Raw genomic sequence first — 20,420 nt, forward strand, 5'->3', positions numbered from 1 at the left:
CAGCAGGCAGGCAATCGGGGAGCCATGCCAGGGCTTGCTTACAGGACTTTATCCACTGTGCTACATCTACACACATCACCTGCTTGCTCCCTCCTGCTACTTTTTTTCTCCCCAATTTTGTGGTATCCAATTGGTAGTTACAGTCTTGTCCCATCGCTGCAACTCCCGTACGGACTGGGGAGAGACGAGGGTCGAGAGCCATGCTTCTTCCTGAAACACGACCCAGCCAAGCCGCACTGCTTCTTGACACTATGCCCGCTTAACCCGGGAACCAGCCGCACCATTGTGTCAGAGGAAACACCGTACACCTGGCAACCGTGTCAGCGTGCATTGCGCCTGGCCCGCCACAGGAGTTGCTAGTGCACGATGGGACAAGAACATCCCTGCCGGCCAAACCCTCCCCTAACCCGGACGACGCTGGGCCAATTGTGCACCGCCCCCATGGCTTTCCCGGTCACGGATGGCTGCAGAGCCTGGACTCAAACCAGGATCTCTAGTGGCACAGCTAGTGCTGCGATGCAGTGCCTTAGACTACTGCGCCACTCGGGAGACCCCTCCTTCTGCTCCTTCTGTGGGACCCATCGCAGTGTATCTGACCTGCAGCAGAGAAATAGAGACAGAGAGAAAGCTGTGTGTGTGTGGACTTGGATGCAAAAACAACAAGTGTCATCTCCTTACCTGGGAAAGACAAGTGTTGAGGGCGTTGACAATGGACTGAGTGACACACATAACAATCGGTGTGTTCAACAATACAGCAGTTTCTCCCCCTGTCTACCTCAGCAGTGGGGTGATTCATGCCCCACTATTCACAATTCAAATGAGCAATGCCTGCATCGTCATGCTACATTATTTAGCAATTCTAAAGTTGGTAGCAGGCTTTACGTAAACTGCATCTGTAGTGTGGAGAAAGAAAAAGGATGACGGTGATATGTTCTTTTGGATGGGTTCAGATGTCAAGTTGCTAGGGTGAGCTGGGATATCCCATACTGTACATGAGTGGCAAATTCTGCTGAGGCCACCAGCAACACACAGACAGCCGAGCGAGCATACGTGTCCATCTCTCTAGAGGGGGGGGGGGGTGATGGCGGAGGAGAGGCTGCCTGGGCCTGGGTGTCACAGAGCTGAAGGAGGAAGTCTGACACCTTGCAATAATGCCTCGCGGGCATTGTAAATAATATTTTTCTAACTGTTTGGGAGCTGGTGGAGGAGAGAGGGAGGGAGTCCGGTCTGAATTAGTCTCCGGTCTGTATTAGTCTCCGGTTCTGTAGTCTCCGGTTCTATAGTCTCCGGTTCTGTAGTCTCCGGTTCTGTATTAATAGCATAACACTGTGGTCAGGTCTGGCCTTTTTTATTGTCAGTTTCCCATGTGCTAACGCCACCCCATACCATTCCAACAACTTCCCCCACCCTATCGGATACCACAAAGAGCTGCAAAATCTGGATCCCTACAAATCAGCTGGGCTAGACAATCTGGACCCTCTTTTTCTAAAATTATCCGCCGAAATTGTTGCAAACCCTATTATTAGCCTATTCAACCTCTCTTTTGAATCGTCTGAGATCCCCAGAGATTGGAAAGCTGCCGCAGTCATCCCCCTCTTCAAAGGGGGAGACACTCTCGACCCAAACTGTTATAGACCTATATCCATCCTGCCCTGCCTTTCTAAAATCTTCAAAAGCCAAGTTAATAAACAGATCACCGACCATTTCGAATCCCACCGTACCTTCTCCACTATGCAATCTGGTATCCGAGCTAGTCATGGGTGCACCTCAGCCCCGCTCAAGGTACTAAACGATATCATAACCTCCATCGATAAAAGACAGTACTGTGTAGTCGTCTTCATCGACCTGGCCAAGGCTTTCGAATCTTTCAATCACCACACTCTTATCAGCAGACTCAATAGCCTTGGCTTCTCAAATGACTGCCTCGCCTGGTTCACCAACTACTTCTCAGATAGAGTTCAGTGTGTCAAATCAGAGGGCATTTTGTCCGGACCTCTGGCAGTCTCTATGGGGGTGCCACAGGGTTCAATTCTCGGGCCGACTTTTTTCTCTGTATATATCAATGATGTCGCTCTTGCTGCTGGTGATTCTCTGATCCACCTCTACGCAGACGACACCATTCTGTATACATCTGGCCCTTCTTTGGACACTGCGCAAACAAACCTCCCAACGAGCTTCAATGCCATACAACACTCTTTCCGTGGCCTCCAACTGCTTTTAAAATGCTAGTAAAACGTGCATGCTCTTCAACTGTTTGCTGCCCGCTCCCTCCCGCCCAACTAGCATCACTACTCTGGACAGTTCTGACTTAGAATATGTGGACAAATACCTAGGTGTCTGGTTAGACTGTAAACTCTCCATCCAGACTCACATTAAGCATCTCCAATCCAAAATTAAATCTAGAGTCGGCTTCCTATTTCGTAACAAAGCATCCTTCACTCATGCTGCCAAACATACCCTCGTAAAACTGACTATCCTACCGATCCTTGACTTTGGCGATGTCATTTACAAAATAGCCCCCAACACTCTACTCAGAAAACTGGATGTAGTCTATCACAGTGCCATCCATTTTATCAGCAAACCCCCATATACTACCCACCACTGCAACCTGTATGCTCTCGTTGGCTGGCCCTCACTACATATCCGCCGCTAAATCCACTGGCTCCAGGTCATCTATAAGTCTTTGCTAGGTAAAGCCCCACCTTATCTCAGCTCACACCAAAGCAACACCCACCCGTAGCATGCGCCCCAGCAGGTATATTTCACTGGTCATCCCCAAAGCCAACACTTCCTTTGGCCGCCTTTCCTTACAGTTCTTTCCAGCCAATGGCTGGAACGAATTGCAAAAACCTCTGAAGCAGGAGTCTTACATCTCCCTCTCTAACTTTAAGCATCAGATGTCAGAGCAGCTTACCGATCACTGTACCTGTACACAGCCAATCTGTAAATAGATGACTTCCTCATCCCCATATTATTACTTACCCTCTTTCTCTTTTTGCACCCCAGTATCTCTACGTGCACATCATCATCTGCACATCTATCCCTCCAGTATTAATGCTAAATTGTAATTATTTTCGCCTCAATGGCATATTTATTGCCTACCTCCCTACTCTTCTACATTTGCAGACACTGTACATAGTACATACATCTTTCTATTTTTCCTTACTTTTGTGTTACTGACTGTACGCTTGTTTATATGTAACTCTGTGTTGTTGTTTTTGTCGCACTGCTTTGGTTTATCTTGGCCAGGTCGCAGTTGTAAATGAGAACTTGCTCTCAACTGTCCTACCTGGTTAAATAAAAGTGAAATAAAAAAATAATAATAACAAAAAAAAAAAAAAACAGCACCTGACAGCCTCGTCGTGTACATGGGGCGTCCCTATGAAAGTGCTGAATTTACTTCTTGCTGCAGGAAAAAATGTAATATTCATCATCAACGTAGAGCGTTGGTTCTGTGGCAGCAGCAGCGCTGCAGGTCTGTTTGTATGCCTGGTCGGGTGTGAAGAGTAAACAGCACAGAGAGAGAAGCGGCAAAGAGCCTAGTCTATGCATTCTGGAGCCAGCAGTCATATTCAGCAGTCATCTTCAGCACTGAAATCAGCTCCATAACAATTGGACTTAATCACCCATTGAGTGTCACCTCTGATACAGCCAGGCCAGGCAAACACACCTTGCCCATAAAAGGTTTATTTCTCAAACACAGGGAGATGTAATGTACCACAATGACATATTGGCAAAGATCAACATATTTTTTTATTTAACTTTTATTTAACTAGACAAGTCAGTTAAGAACAAATTCTTATTTTACAATGACACCCTACCCTGGCCAAACCCTCCCCTAACCCGGACGACGCTGGGCCAATTGTGCGCCGCACTATGGGACTCTCGGTCACGGCCGGTTGTGATACAGCTCGGGATCGAACCAGGGTTTGTAGTGACGCCTCAAGCAATGAGATGCAGGACCACAAAAAAACACTTCAAAAATTACAAATACATCATACATGTTTTTGTTTATATTGAACTGCTTATCAATAATTAATCATGAAAGTCCTTTCTACTACAACCATTTTTGTTTATGCGTTGTTTAAAGTACTTAGGGAAAGAAAATTGGCTTGTCCCAACAGTGCTTTGTGGAGTTGTAGTGACATTTAGAGATATCTATTATTTTGAATGTTAGAAAGTGAAAAGTATTTAATATATTGTTAGATCAATAAGAAATTATTTTAAAACATATACACTACCGTTCAAAAGTTGCCAGTTGAGGACTTGTGAGGCGTCTGTTTCTCAAACTAGACACTCTAATGTACTTGTCCCCTTGCTCAGTTGTGCACCTGGGCCTCCCACTACTCTTTCGATTCTGGTTAGAGCCCGTTTGCGCTGTTCTGTGAAGGGAGTAGTACACAGTGTTGTACGAGATCTTCAGTTTCTTGGCAATTTCTCGCATGGAATAGCCGTTACTTCTCAGAACAAGAATAGACTGACGAGTTTCAGAAGAAAGGTCTTCGTTTCTGGCCATTTTGAGCCTGTAATCAAACCCACAAATGCTGATGCTTCAGATACTCAACTAGTCTTAAGAAGTCCAGTTTTATTGCTTCTTTAATCAAAACAACAGTTTTCAGCTGTGCTAACATAGTTGCAAAAGGGTTTTCAATTAGCCTTTTAAAATTATAAACTTGGATTAGCTAACACAACATGCCATTGAAACACAGGAGTGATGGTTGCTGATAATGTGCCTCTGTACACCTATGTAGATATTCCATATTCCAGGATTCAGACAAGGGATGGAAGACAGAAGCACAGAGTGGGCTATCTCGGTGAGGGCACAGGGCATTTGTAACGAGCCTCATATAAGTAACTTCATTATGCTTCTGTCTGCCAAGCAGAAAGGAAGGGCAGGGAAAGGGAAGACTAACCTTTTGCCCCTGCAAATCACTGCAAAGAATCCCATTGAGGAAGATCACAAAGGTTATTCCTGCAGTTTGTCAAGCCCATTTACTCTTGAGAAGATAACAAAGTTTCGGAAACAGGATCCAAAATATGATGCGGCTCGACTGGGAAACGTATAGGACAAATGCGGGAGTGGAGAGATTTGCCGAAGAAGGACTTCTCTATACGGCGATGAAATAAAGCAGATGAGCCACAGGCTTTTTAAATACAATTTCAGTCGCTGCAGATTAAAAATGTGTCCACTTGTCCAAAGGTTTGATGGTATTAAATTGTTCCCCACAAGGCCCTTATCAAATTGATATATGATTTTCTTTAAAGAAGCTTTCTATGTTTTTCACACCGTAATATATCTTGTTGTATGGGAGCCTACACAATAGAATGTTCACAGGCTGATAAAAGAGTGTTGACAAGTTGGAATGCTGACATGCTCATTGAAAATTATTTTCAGTGGATGCTCCTCAGAGGAGGAAGGGGAGGACCATCCTCCTCAGTGAATTTCATTTTTTTTTCATAGTGAAATATGGAAAGCTATCCTTTTTAGATAAAATGGAAGACTTTCCGTCCTCCTATGTGTACATTGACTTCAATACAAAACCTAGGAGGCTCAGGGTTCTCTCCCCCTTCTATAGACTTACATAGTAATTATGACGCCCTCCAGGAAGATGTTCTCCAACCTATCAGAGCTCTTGCAGCATGAACTGACACGTTGTCCACCCAATCAAAAGATCAGAGAATGAATCTAGTACTGAAAGCATAGGCTAACTAGCACTGCAGCACTACAGTGCATAAAATATTGACTCAAAAGAGAGAAAGAGAATAGTTGAACAAATGAACTTTTTTAATGAAGGAAAGCAAGAGATAGAGTAGCTATATTTCATACTTTTTTTATTTTCACTCCAGCTAGCTAGATTAGCCTACGCAAACACCCGGAGCAAACGGAGAGGGATATTATGTTATCTAGCTGGCTATGGCTATCTAACTCTGAAACTATTCCAAGTCAAGGTAAGCTTTTGGTTTTATTAATTCTTTGCCACCAGGGCCCGCCGGTGTAACTGCTAAATAGCTTGCTGACTGTACACCTTACTGCATCATTGTAGCGGCTTTACTATAACACGTTAGTTCTAGTAGCTATGTTGTCTATGACGTTAGCTGTTCCATGCCCCTACCTTTAAGGTATCTGTGACTAACAGATGCATATCTGTATTCCCAGTCATGTGAAATCCATGGATTGGGGCCTAATGAATCTATTTCCGTTGACTGATTTCCTTATATGATCTGTAACTCAATAAAATCTTAGAAATTGTTGTATGTTGCATTTATATTTTTGCTCAGTTTATTATGGAAGATCGGGGAATATTAAAACCTCTTTGATGCAAAGTCTCCTGTTTAAGGGACCTGCGTGGTACTGGTTCAGACTGACATTTTCACTTAAATCGATCTTTAGACATCGATCTCTGATAATAAATGCATTAGGCCCTAATCTATGGATTTCACATGAATGGGAACACAGATATGCATCTGTTGGTAGAGAAACCAGTCAGTATCTGGAATGACCACCATTTGCCTCATGCAGTGAGACACATCTCCTTCGCATAGAGTTGATCAAGCTGTTGATTGCAGTCTGTGGAATGTTGTCCCACTCCTCTTCAATGTCTGTGCGAAGTTGCTGGTTATTGGCGTGAAGTGGAAGACGCTGTTGTACACGTCGATCCAGAGCATCCCAAACATGCTCAATGGGTGACATGTCTGGTGAGTATGCATGGAAGAACTGGAACATTTTCAGCTTCCAGGAATCATGTTCAGATCCTTGCGACCATTTTGGCTGTGCATTATCATGCTGAAACATGAAGTCGGAGGATGGCCGGATGGCGGCGGATGAATGGCACGACAATGGGCATCTCGTCACGATATCTTTGTGTATTGAAGTTGCCATCGATAAAAACGCTCGCCAACACAACGCCATACACGCTGTCATCCATCTGCCCGGTATAGTTGAAACCGAGATTCATCTGTGAAGAGCGCACTTCTCCAGCATGCCAGTGGCCATCAAAAGTGAGCATTTGCCCACTGAAGTCAGTTATGATGCCGAACTGCAGTCAGGTCAAGACCCTGGTAAGGACGAAGAGCACGCAGAGGAGCTTCCCTAAGACTGTTTCTGACAGTTTGTGCAGAAATTCTTCAGTTGTACAAATCCACAGTTTCATCAGCTGGTCAGGTGGCTGGTCTCAGACTATCCAGCAGGTGTAGAAGCCAGATGTGGATGTCCTGGGCTGTGGTGGCAACACGTGGTTGTGATGCCGGTTGGACGTACTGCCAAATTCTCTAAAATGAGGTAGAGAAATATGGTAGAGAAATAAACATTAAATTCTCTGGCAATGACTCTAGTGGACAGTCCTGCAGTTAACATGCCAATTGGATGCGCCCTCAAAACTTGAGACTTGTGTGGCATTGTATTGTGTGACAAAACTGCACATTTTAGAGTGGCCTTTTATTTAAAACAATAAAAGGCCAAAATGTCTGCTGCACCTTTGTAATGATCAGGCTGTATAATCAGCTTCTTGTTGTGCCACACCTGTCAGGTGGATGGATGATCTTGACAAATGAGAAATGCTCACTAACAGGGAAGTAAACATTTGTGCACAACATTTTAGAGAAATAAGCTTTTTGTGCATATGGAACATTTCAGGGATCTTTTATTTCAGCTCATGAAACAGAGGACCGACACTTTACATGTTGCATTTATATATTTTTTCAATATAGATGGTTCTAAACTTTGAGAATGAAAACATCAGTTTACTTTTGTTTAGGCGCACCCACCAACTTTACCATCTGTCTTTTTACAGCTTTCATTTAGTTAATTGTGTGCAACGGTCCAAAGATGAATGGGAAATTGATAAGGATGTGGCCTTGGCTGATGCCCTGATGTGACAAAAACAAAACCATACTAAACCTTCATAGTAAAAATTCCTTTTTACTTCAGTTCAGCCCCCTACTTTACTGTCTTGCCATCTTTTGTTTTACAGCTTTTTAAACTTTATTGCTGCTTTGAAACAGTCCAAAGATTAATGGAAAACTCTTGAGAAGGATGAAGCCTTGTCAGACCAGGTACAAAGCAGAAATACATCTTATTGCACAATGAATGGGGAGGGAACCAGTAGTGAAGTCATTGACACTTTTTAAAAGTTGGAATCCTTAGTTGCAACATCCATTTTTGGACTTATAAATGAATGATGTATACCCATTGATTCTTAAAGAACATAGCTTAGAAATGCCTCATGAGCTTTGAAGGAAAGGACTGGGACTAGGGTGGACTGTAAACTATGTTCAGGACTGTTCCTACCACTATTGCACATCGGTCAGAATGCAAATGAGGTGATGAAGCAGCAATACAGATTTAGCGGTATTACACACACAAACAAACAGGAGTTGTGGCTTGTAAGGCATTGGAGATAGGAATGGTGTGGATACCAAGGATATGCTTTAGGATGTGGTCTGGAAGGGAGATGAGGGAAACACATTTAAGATCAACAAGGTGCTGCAGACAAAACAAAGTAGTGGCAGGTGACTAAAAGGAATAGGAACTAAGGGCATGGACATACAAAGGGATAGAACATAGGGCAGCAAGTATATATTATTTAGGACTTACAGTTGAAGTCGGAAGTTTACATACACCCTAGCCAAACACATTTCAACTCAGTCTTTCACAATTCCTGACATTTAATCCTAGAAAAATGCCCTGTCTTAGGTCAGTTAGGATCACCACTTTATTTTAAGAATGTGAAATGTCAGAATAACAGTAGAGAAAATAATTTATTTCAGCTTTTATTTATTTCATCACATTCTCAGTGGATCAGAAGTTTACATACAGTCATGGCCAAAAGTTGAGAATAACACAAATATACATTTTCACAAAGTCTGCTTCCTCAGTTTGTATGATGGCAATTTGCCAAAGTCCCTGTTTGCCATGAAAATGAACTGAATCACCCCAAAACATTTCCACTGCATTTCAGCCCTGCCACAAAAGGACCAGCTGACATCATGTCAGTGATTATCTCGTTAACACAGGTGAGTGTTGATGAGGACAAGGCTGGAGATCACTCTGTCATGCTGATTGAGTTCGAATAACCGTCTGGAAGCTTCAAAAGGAGGGTGGTGCTTGGAATCATTGTTCTTCCTCTGTCAATCATGGTTACCTGCAAGTAAACATGTGCCATCATCATTGCTTTGCACAAAAAGGGCTTCACAGGCAAGGATATTTGTCACGCCCTGGTCTTAGTATTTTGTGTTTTCTTTATTATTTTGGTCAGGCCAGGGTGTGACATGGGTTAATTATGTGGTGTGTTTTGTCTTGGGTTTTTGTAGGTATCGGGATTGTGGTATAGTGGGGTTGTCTAGGAAAGTCTATGGTTGTCTGAAGTGGTTCTCAATCAGAGGCAGGTGTTTATCGTCGTCTCTGATTGGAACCATATTTAGGCAGCCATATTCTTTGAGTGTTTCGTGGGTGATTGTTCCTGTCTCTGTGTTTGTTTGCACCAGATAGGCTGTTTAGGTTTTTACGGTTCTTGTTTTGTATTGTTCGTGTTTATTAAACATGTATCAAAATTACCACGCTGCATTTTGGTCCTCCTCTCCTTCGACGGAAGAAAACCGTAACAATATTGCTGCCAGTAAGATTGCACCTAAACCCACCATTTATCGGATCATCAAGAACTTCAAGGAGAGCGGTTCAATTGTTGTGAAGAAGGCTTCAGGGCTCCCAAGAAAGTCCAGAAAGCGCCAGGACCATCTCCTAAAGTTGATCCAGCTGCGGGATCGGGGCACCACCAGAACATAGCTTGCTCAGGAATGGCAGCAGGCAGGTAGGTGTGAGTGCATCTGCATGCACAGTGAGGATAAGACTTTTGGAGAATGGAATGGTGTCAAGAAGGGCAGCAAAGAAGCCACTTCTCCAGAAGGAACATCAGACACAGACTGATATTCTGCAAAAGGTACAGGGATTGGACTGCTGAGGACTGGGGTAAAGTCATTTTCTCTGATGAATCCCCTTTCCGATTGTTTGGGGTATCCAGAAAAAAGATTGGTGAGGTGAGCGCTACCATCAGTCCTGCGTAATGCCAACAGTAAAGCATCCTGAGACCATTCATGTGTGAGGTTGCTTCTCAGCCAAGGGAGTGGGCTCACTCACAATTTTGCCTAAGAACACAGCCATGAATAAAGAATGGTACCAAACACATCCTCCAAGAGCAACTTCTCCCAACCGTCCAGGAAGAGTTTGGTGACGAACAATGCCTTTTCCAGCAAGATGGAGCACCTTGCCATAAGGCAAAAGTGATAACTAAGTGGCTCGGGGAACAAAACATCAATATTTTGGGTCCATGGCCAGGAAACTACCCAGACCTTAATCCCATTGAGAACTTGTGGTCAATCCTCAAGAGGCGGGTGGACAAACAAAAACCCACAAATTATGACAAACTCCAAGCATTGATTATGTAAGAATGGGCTGCCATCATGTGGCCCAGAAGTTATTTGACAGCATGCCAGGGTGTATTGCAGAGGTCTTGAAAAAGAAGGGTCAACACTGCAAATATTGACTCTTTGCATCAACTTCATGTAATTGTCAATAAAAAGCCTTTTACACTTATGAAATGCTTGTAATCATACTTCAGTAACACCAGACAATAATATCTAAAGACACCTAAGCAGCAAACTGTTTGAAAATTAATATTTATGTCATTCTCAGAACTTTTGGCCACGACTGTACACTCAATTAGCATTTGGAAGCATTGCCTTTACATTGTTTAACTTGGGTCAAATGTTTCAGGTAGCCTTCCACAAGCTTCCCACAGTAAGTTGGGTGAATTTTGGCCCATTCCTCCTGACAGAGCTTGTGTAACTGAGTCAGGTTTGTAGGCCTCCTTGCTCGCACACGCTTTTTCAGTTCTGTCCACAAATTTTCTATAGGATTGAGGTCAGGGCTTTGTGATGGCCTCCCCAAAACCTTGACTTTGTTGTCCTTAAGCCATTTTGCCACAACTTTGGAAGTATGCCATTGTCCATTTGGAAGACCCATTTGCGACCAAGCTTTAACTTCCTGACGTCTTGAGATGTTGCTTCAACATAAGTTTCCTTCCTCATGACGCCATCTATTTTGGGAAGTGCACCAGTCCCTCCTGCAGCAAAGCTGAACCCACAACATGATTCTGCCACCCCCGTGCTTCACAGTTGTGGTGGTGTTCTTCGGCTTGCAAGCTCCCCCCTTTTTCCTCCAAACATAAAGATGGTCATTATGGCCAAACAGTTCTATTTTTGTTTCATCAGACCAGAGGACATTTCTCCAAAAAGTACGATCTTTGTCCCCATGTACAGTTGCAAACCGTAGTCTGGCTTTTTTATGATGGTTTTGGAGCAGTGGCTTCTTCCTTGCTGAGCGGCCTTTCAGGTAATGTCGATATAGGACTTGTTTTACAGTTGATATAGATACTTTTGTACCTGTTTCCTCCAGCATCATTACAAGGTCCTTTGCTGTTGTTCTGGGATTGATTTGCACTTTTCGCACCAAAAGTACGTTCATCTCTAGGAGACAGAATGCATCTCCTTCCTGAGCAGTATGACAGCTGCGTGGTCCCATGGTGTATATACTTGCGTACTATTGTTTGACAGATGAGCGTGGTACCTTCAGGCATTTGGAAATTGCTCCCAAGCATGAACCAGACTTCTGTAGGTCTACAATGTTTTTTCTGAGGTCTTGGCTGATTTCTATTGATTTTCCCATGATGTCAAGCAAAGAGGTACAGCGTTTGAAGGTAGGCCTTGCAATACATCCACATGTACACCTCCAATTGACTCAAATTATGTCAATTAGCCAAACAGAAGCTTCTAAAGCCATGACATAACTTTCTGGAATTTTCCAAGCTGTTTAAAGGCACAGTCAACTTAGTATTTGTAAACTTCTGACCCACTGGAATTGTGATACAGTGAAATAATCTGTAAACAATTGTTGGAAAAATGACTTGTCATGCACAAAGTAGATGTCCTAACCGACTTGCCAAAACTATAGTTTGTTAACAAGAAATGTTTGGAGTGGTTAAAAAAACGAGTTTTAATGACTCCAACCTAAGTCTATGTAAACTTCCGACTTCAACTGTACATTCTCCAAACAGCATAATAGGGCCTGATGTTACTTTTGATACCGGAGCTTCGAAACATTGTGACGGTGCTTGTATCCTTTATCAGAATCACGTGATCAATGGCGTCCGAAGCTTCGTTATGTCGAATAACCATCTGATTGGTTTGGTAGAAGACAAAAAGGCTACACTGCACACGCGCTACGGCATCATCTATAATAATTTGACTAGCAGGTTCTGCTTGACTTGACACCCAGTGTCATAACATTGACACGGTCATAACCATGTCCTAATATCATAACTGACATAACCTGTTATAATATGGTCACAACACTGTCATGACACATTTAGACCTTTTGTGATCTATATTGCATTATTTCATGGATGGTTATGACACCTTCATAAGTGTCAAAACCCACAAAACCAACCACAGAAGGCAAAACATTCCATTACACCATAAACATAATGTTGACACGTAAGCTATGTTATATATATATATATATATATTTATATATATTTTAATTGACCCTATTAAATGATCATTGTAATTGCACACACACATTGATGTCCAACATGCACCCATCCCAATGCCCTGTTGATGACTGGGATGAATGCAGGAGCAGATTTCAGGAGCAGGACAAGAAGACAACCTATTAATGACTGATACAAGGGCATGTAAGTGATAGGCTTATCTGGTTTATCTGATTATGATGGTCATAATGCTTCTTGTCAGTGTCAAAGTATATACTGTTAGTCCAAGTAAGGCAAGGATTAATCTGCCCTTGCCTTCCATCCTGCTAGCTACTGTTCAATTGCTGGAAAATAAATGGGATGAGCTGAAAGCACGTATATCCTACCAACGGGACATTTAAAAACTGTAATATCTTATTATTTATTTATTTAACCAGGAATTAAACCATGATTAAAATCTATTTTTCAAGAGCACCCTGGCCAAGATAGGCAGCACCAAGTCATTACAAAAAAATTACAGACAGACATGAAAAACTACAAGTAATCTAGTAAAAACCATTGAATTCACAAGAGTATAAAACAGCAAATTTAAAACATTGACAAGTCAGGGAATCAGCCTCAAAATCCTTCATCAGTGATTTAAAAACACCAATAGGGATAAGTTCTTCCAGTTTAAAAGTATTTTGTGAGGCGTTCCAAGACGATGGCGCAGAGTACATAAAAGCCCTTTTACCAATTTCAGTTAGCAGGATAAAGTCCAGCGAACGAAGAGAGTACCCACCACATTTCTGAACAATAAAAATGCACAAATAAAAAAAGGTAGTAAACCCAAAAGGGCTTTGTAAATAAAAGTATACCAGTGACTGAGTCTACGAGTGACTAGAGAAGGCCAGCCAACCCTGGTATACAAGGTGCAGTGGTGTGTAAGGGTTTTGCAGTTTAAAATACATCTCAAAGTGCCATGGTAAAGAGTGTCAATTGATCTCAAACACTGAGTGGAAGCATTCATATATAAAATATCCCCATAGTCTAGTAAAGGCATTAATGTAGCTGATACTAGCCTCCTTCTGGCTTCAAAAGAAAAACAGGCCTTATGCCTAAAAGAAAATCCCAATTTCAGCTTCAATTTTTTTGTAAATTGTTGAATATGCAATTTAAAAGAGAGGCCGTCATCAATTAAAATTCCAAGATATTTATATGAGGTTACAACCTCAATCTCCTTGCCCTGACAGGTAGTAATAGGTGAAAGGTTCAGAGGTCTATTTCTTGCATTAGAAAACACCATTAGTTTAGTTGTCAGTATTGAGGATAAGCTTCAATTGACACAAGGTATGTTGAACAGTATAAAAAGCAGTTTGCAAGTTCTGGAAAGCTTTTGTAAGAGATGAGGCACAACAGTAAATAACAGTATCATCAGCATAAAAAAAGTTGTGCATTTTGGACATTTTTGTCTATTTCATTTATATAAATAGTGAATAAGAGAGGACCAAGTACAGAGCCTTGGGGCACACCATTCAAGACAGAATTTAACAGACATAAGCCCATCAAATTGAGTGCACTGAGTTCTATCAGACAGATAGTTAGCAAACCATGCAACTGCATGCTCTGAAAGAACTACACTTGACAATCTCTGCCTTAGTATAGCATGATCAACTATATCAAAAGTCTTAGAGAGATTGATAAAAAGTGAGACACTAATGTTTTTTGTCAATGGCTTCAGTGATATAATTTAAAACCTTCATGGCTGCTGTAATTGTGCTATGCTTCTTACTGAAGCCCGATTGCTACATTGATAAAATAGAGTTAGTAAATAAAAACTATTTTAGCTGTTCACTTACAAGGGTTTCAAGTGTTTTCACCAGGGGTGACAGCTTTGAGATTTAAATAATTATAGGCCAAAGAGTTGGATCTCCCCCTTTTAAAAGTGGTAGGACAAATGCTGATTTCCAGATCTTTGGAATTTCATTACATTCCAGGGTTAGATTGAACAGAGATGTAAGTGGTTCAGCTATGAAATCAGCTGCCAGATTTAAAAAGCAGGGATCCGAAAGATCAGGACCTGCAGGCTTTCTCTGATCTAAGGATTTCAGGGCTTTATGTACCACCTGCACTGAGAATGGCAAAGAGCTAAAAGTTTGACCAGCTCTCACTGGTTCATCCACACAGGGTTGTACAGAGACAGAGGACACTGAATCAAACAACCTACCAGATGATACAAAGTGCCCATTGAAACAATTCAGCATTTCAGTTTTGTCATATATAGCAACAGAGTCCTTCAAAACACATGACGGTAATTCATTAATATTACTGTTACCAGACATAGACTTAATAACCTTCCAAAACGTTCTAGGGTCATTCAGGTTATCAGTGGTAACAGACATAAAATATTCAGACTTGGTCTTCCTGAGAAGAAAATAACACTTGTTTCGTAACTGCCTAAAAATAAGCCAATCAGCATCAGAACATGATTTCCTTGCTTTAGCCCAGGCTAGATTACGGTCGTGAATAATACAAGATAGCTCAGAAGAAAACCATGGATTATTCCGCCCTTTAACCCTGAACCTGCGGAATGGGGCATGTTTGTTTATTATTTGGGAAAAACCATCACAAAAGAATTTCCAGGCAGTTTCCACATCAGGGATAAGCTCAATCTTGCTCCAGTCAAAACAAAACAAAACATGAAAGAAAGCCTGCTCATTAAAACACTTCAAATTTCTCTTACGAAAAAAACGTGGGTTAGTCTTTGGAACCTTAGTATTTCTAACAGCAACAACAGCACAATGGTCACTTAAATAATTACAAAAAACACCAACTGCAGAATATTTATGTGGAACATTTGTGAATATCAAATCAATCAGGGTAGATTTATCTGGGCATTTAAGATTTGGGCAAGTGGGTGAGTTAATCAACTGGGTAAGATTCATAGAATTACAAAACATTTTTAAATCATCAGACACCGGCTTTAACCAACACCAGTTGAGATCACCAATCAAGACAATTTCACTGTAAATAAGTTTAGACATAAGGTGCGTGAAAGAAGAAAATGCATCACGAGAGCAGAGGGAGGTCTATAACAGCCAATCACAGTTATAGAGAGGCCCTTTGAAACCTCAACATTCAAAGCAAGAAATTCCAACTGTTTACAAATAGTTTCAGACTTTGCCACACTTACATGGAATTTAGATTTGACATATATAGCCACACCCCCACCTTTCTGAACCCGATCAGTGCGATAAACATTGTAACCACTTATACAAATATCCTTATCAAAAACAGACTTGCTGAGCCAGGTTTCAGAAAACACAATTGCATCAGCATCAGTTGATTTAGCCTTATGTTTCACTGAGTCGTGGCTGAACGACAACATTAAGAACATACAGCTGGCGAGTTATACACTCCATCGGCAGGACAGAACAGCAGCCTCTGGTAAGACACAGGGCGGGGGCCTATGCATATATGTGAACAAAAGCTGGAGCACAATATCTAAGGAAGTCAAGGCTTTGCTCCCCTGAGTGGAGTAGCTCATGATACGCTGTAGACCACACTATCTGTATTTTTCATAGCTGTCTTCATACCACCACAGACCGATGCTGGCACTAAAACCGCACTCAATGAACTGTATACCACCATAAGCAAACAGGAAAAAGCTCATCCAGAGGCGACGCTCCTAGTGGCCGGGGACTTTAATGCAGGGAAGCTGAAATCCGTTTTACCTCATTTCTATCAGCATGTTAAATGTGAAACTAGAGGGAAAACAATTCTAGACCACCTTTACTCCACACACAGAGACGCATACAAAGCTCTCCCTCCATTTGGAAAGTCTGACCATCGTTCTATCCTCCTGATTCCTGCTTACAAGCAAAAATTAAAGCAGGAAGCACCAGTGACTCAGTCAATAAGAAAGTGTACAGATTAAGCAGATGCTAAACTTCAGGACTCCTTTGCATTGACGACGTCGCCCCCACAGTGACTGTACGTACATACCCCAAACAGAAGCCATGGAATACAGGCAACATTCATACTGAGCTAAAGGGTAGAGCAGCCGCTTTCAAGGAGCGGGACTCATACCCGTAAGCATATAAAAAAAACGCTCTGCCATCTGACAAACCATCAAATAGGCAAAGTGTCAATACAGGACTAAGATCGAATCGTACCTAGTCAGATGTGGTAGGGCTTGCAAACTATTACAGACTACAAAGGGGAGGACAGCCGTGAGCTACTCAGTGACACAAGCCTACCAGATGAGCTAAATAACTTCTATGCTTACTTCTAGGCAAGTAACACTGAAACATGCATGAGCGCATCAGCTGTTCCGGATGACTGTGTGATCACGCAGACCTTCAAACAGGTCAACATTCACAAGGCTGCAGGGCCAGACGGATTACCTGGGCGTATAGTACTTAGTACTTCCGGCGCCAACAGAGATGGCCGCCTCGCTTCGCGTTCCTAGGAAACTATGCAGTATTTTGTTCACGGAAGCATGGCTCACTCGAGACAGCCAGCTGATTTCTTCACGCATTGCGCCGACAGAAGCAAGCATCTTTCTGGTAAGAAGAGGGGCGGGGGGGTATGCCTTATGATTAACGAGACATGGTGTGATCATAACAACATACAGGAACTCAAGTCCTTCAGTTCACCTGACGTAATATTCCTCATAATCAAATGCAGTACGCATTATCTACCAAGATAATTATCTTTGATTATAATCACAGCCGCATATATTCCACCCCAAGCAGACACATCGATGGCCTTGAACAAACTTTATTTGACTCTATGTAAACTGGAAACCACATATCCTGAGGCTGCATTCATTGTAGCTGGGGATTTTAACAAGGCTAATCTGAAAACAAGACTCCCTAAATTCTATCAGCATATCGATTGTGCTACCAGGGCTGGTAAAACCCTGTTTCATTGAAACTGAAGGCGCAAACCACTGCTTTTAACCAGGGCAAGTGACCGGAAACATGACCGAATACAAACAGTGTAGAGATTCCCTTCGCAAGGCAATCAAACAAGCTAAGCATCAGTATAGAGACAAAATAGAGTTGCAATTCAATGGCTCAGACACAAGAGGTATGTGGCAGGGTCTACAGTCAATCACGGATTACAAAAAGAAAACCAGCCCCGTCGCGGACCAGGATGTCATGCTCCCAGACAGATTAAACAACTTCTTTGCTCGCTTTGAGGACAATACAGTGCCACTGACACGGCCCGCAACCAAAATCTGTGGACTCTCCTTCACTGCAGCCGACGTGAGTAAAACATTTAAACGTGTTAACCCTCGCAAGGCTGCAGGCCCAGATGGCATCCCTAGCCGCGTCCTCAGAGCATGCGCAGACCAGCTGGCTGGTGTGTTTACGGACATATTCAATCAATCCTTATCCCAGTCTGCTGTTCCCACATGCTTCAAGAGGCCACCATTGTTCCTGTTCCCAAGAAAGCTAAGGTAACTGAGCTAAACGACTACCACCCAGTAGCACTCACTTCCGTCATCATGAAGTGCTTTGAGAGACTAGTCAAGGACCATGTCACCTCCACCCTACTTCAAATGCTTTGAAAGGCTGGTCATGGCTCACATCGACTCCATTATCCCAGAAACCCTATGCCCACTCCAATTTACATACTGCACAAACATATCCACAGATGATGCGATCTCTATTGCACTCCACACCTGGACAAAAGGAACACCTATGTGAGTATGCTATTCATTGACTACAGCTCTGATTTCAACACCATAGTGCCCTCAAAGCTCATCACTAAGCCAATTACCCTGGGACTAAACATCTCCCTCTGCAACTGGATCCTGGACTTCCTTACAGGCCGCCCCCAGGTGGTAAGGGTAGGTAACAACACATCCGCCACTCTGATCCTCAACATGGGGGCCCCTCTAGGGTGCATGCTCAGCCCCCTCCTGTACTCCCTGTTCACTCATGAAGGCATGGCCAGTCACGACTCCAACACCATCATTAATTTTGCTGATGACAACTGCTGTAGGCCTGATCACTGACAACGATGAGACAGCCTATAGGGAGGTCAGAGACCTGACCGGGTGGTGAAAGTACAACAACCTCTCCCTCAACGTGATGAAGATGATTGTCTAATACAGGAAAAGGAGGATGAGCACACCCCCATTCTCATCGATGGGGTTGTAGTGGAGCGGGTTGAGAGCTTCAAGTTCCTTGGCATCCACATCACCAACAAACTAACATGATTCAAGCACACCAAGAAAGTCGTGAAGAGGGCACGACAAAACCTATTCCCCCTCAGGAGACTGAAAAGATTTGGCATGGGTCCTCAGATCCTCAAAAAGTTTTACAGCTGCACCATTGAGAGCATCCTGACCGGTTACATCACTGTCTGGTACGGCTCAGCCTCCGACCGGAAGGCACTTTTGAGGATAGCGCGTACGGCCCAGTACATCACCGGGGCCAAGCTTCCTTCCATCCAGGACCTCTATACCAGGCGGTGCCAGAGGAAGGCCCTAAAAATAGTCAAAGACTCCAGCCACCCTAGTCATACACTGTTACCTTTGCAACCGAACTGCAAGCGGTACTGGAGCGCCAAGTCTAGGTCCAGCAGGCTCCTAAATAGCTTCTACCCCCAAGCCATAAGACTCCAGAACAGCTAATCAAATGGCTACCCAGACTATCTGCATAGCAGCCCCCCGGAACACTGCTGCTACTACTCTGTTATTATCTATGCTTAGTCACTTTAATAACTCTACCTACATGTCCATATTACCTCGACACCGGTTCCCCCGCACATTGACTTTAACTCTGTACAGGTACGCCCTGTATACAGCCCCTTCTATTGTTATTTACTGCTGCTCTTTAATGATTTGTTATTCTCATCTCTTACTTTTTTTGTATTTTCTTAACTGCATTGTTGGTTAAGGGCTTGTAAGTAAGCATTTCACTGTTGTATTCGGCGCATGTGACAAATAAAATTTGACTTGATTTGATCATATCACCCAACCCAATGTCCTCCATCCACAAATGCACAATTGTTTTATCACAAAGGCAATATGGCAGCTGCCCGTATTATTGGCCTGGGGGATAATCTGTCATCGAGCTGCCTGCCTTTGTGGATGGATTTATGCTCACAGGGATCGCCTACCTTGTATTGTGTGCCGGTGTGAGGAGCCGGTTGCGTAAGAGGATCACCTTAGTAATTGTGTAATTCAAAAGGAGGATGCTCAGCCCATCGCATCCCCAGCAGCCCCCCCGAGACAGCCCAGCCCCCTCCATGTGTCTTATGAGTGGGTGGGCATGACTGGCTCCCCTGCTAAGGGCCATTACTGCTTGAAGACACTGGCACAGAGGGATTACCCAGGCCCATGGAGTAGAGGGAATTAGAGAGAGACAGAGAGAGGGCAGGGGAAGGAGAGAAGGGTAGGGAAAGTGAAAGCGGACCCCTCCTCATCCTAACCGTATGCAGCGACACTGGAGTGTTTCACACCCACATGGAACGGCTCAAACATAGCCTACCTTTGGAAGCCCAGACAACAAATGATTTGCCATTTGTGCCTGTGCCACATGTTGTTTCAAACATTCTTTCTTAGAAAACCACTCCTATTTCACATTATTCCATTGATGTCACTGGCAGCATTAAGTGGTCAGCTTAATACAGAGAAAAGAAGAGAGGGGAGGGAGAAAGAGAGAGGCCACCAGGAATTCAACGGGATCAGGTTGAATTAATTTGTCCTCCACAGAGCTATGAATAAATACACATACAGTAGATGCCCAGTTTTTAACTTTGCTTTTGTCCTAATATCCTTGCTTGTCCTCCCATCCCATGGCACAAATGAGAAGGGCACTTGTTGAGTGAGAAGAGGAGAACTGCTGTGCTTCTCAAATGGCACCCTATTCCGTGTCCTAC

The sequence above is a fragment of the Oncorhynchus mykiss genome, chromosome 8, assembly GCF_057628025.1.
Source record: "Oncorhynchus mykiss isolate SJ-2025 chromosome 8, ASM5762802v1, whole genome shotgun sequence".
NCBI lineage: Eukaryota > Metazoa > Chordata > Actinopteri > Salmoniformes > Salmonidae > Oncorhynchus > Oncorhynchus mykiss.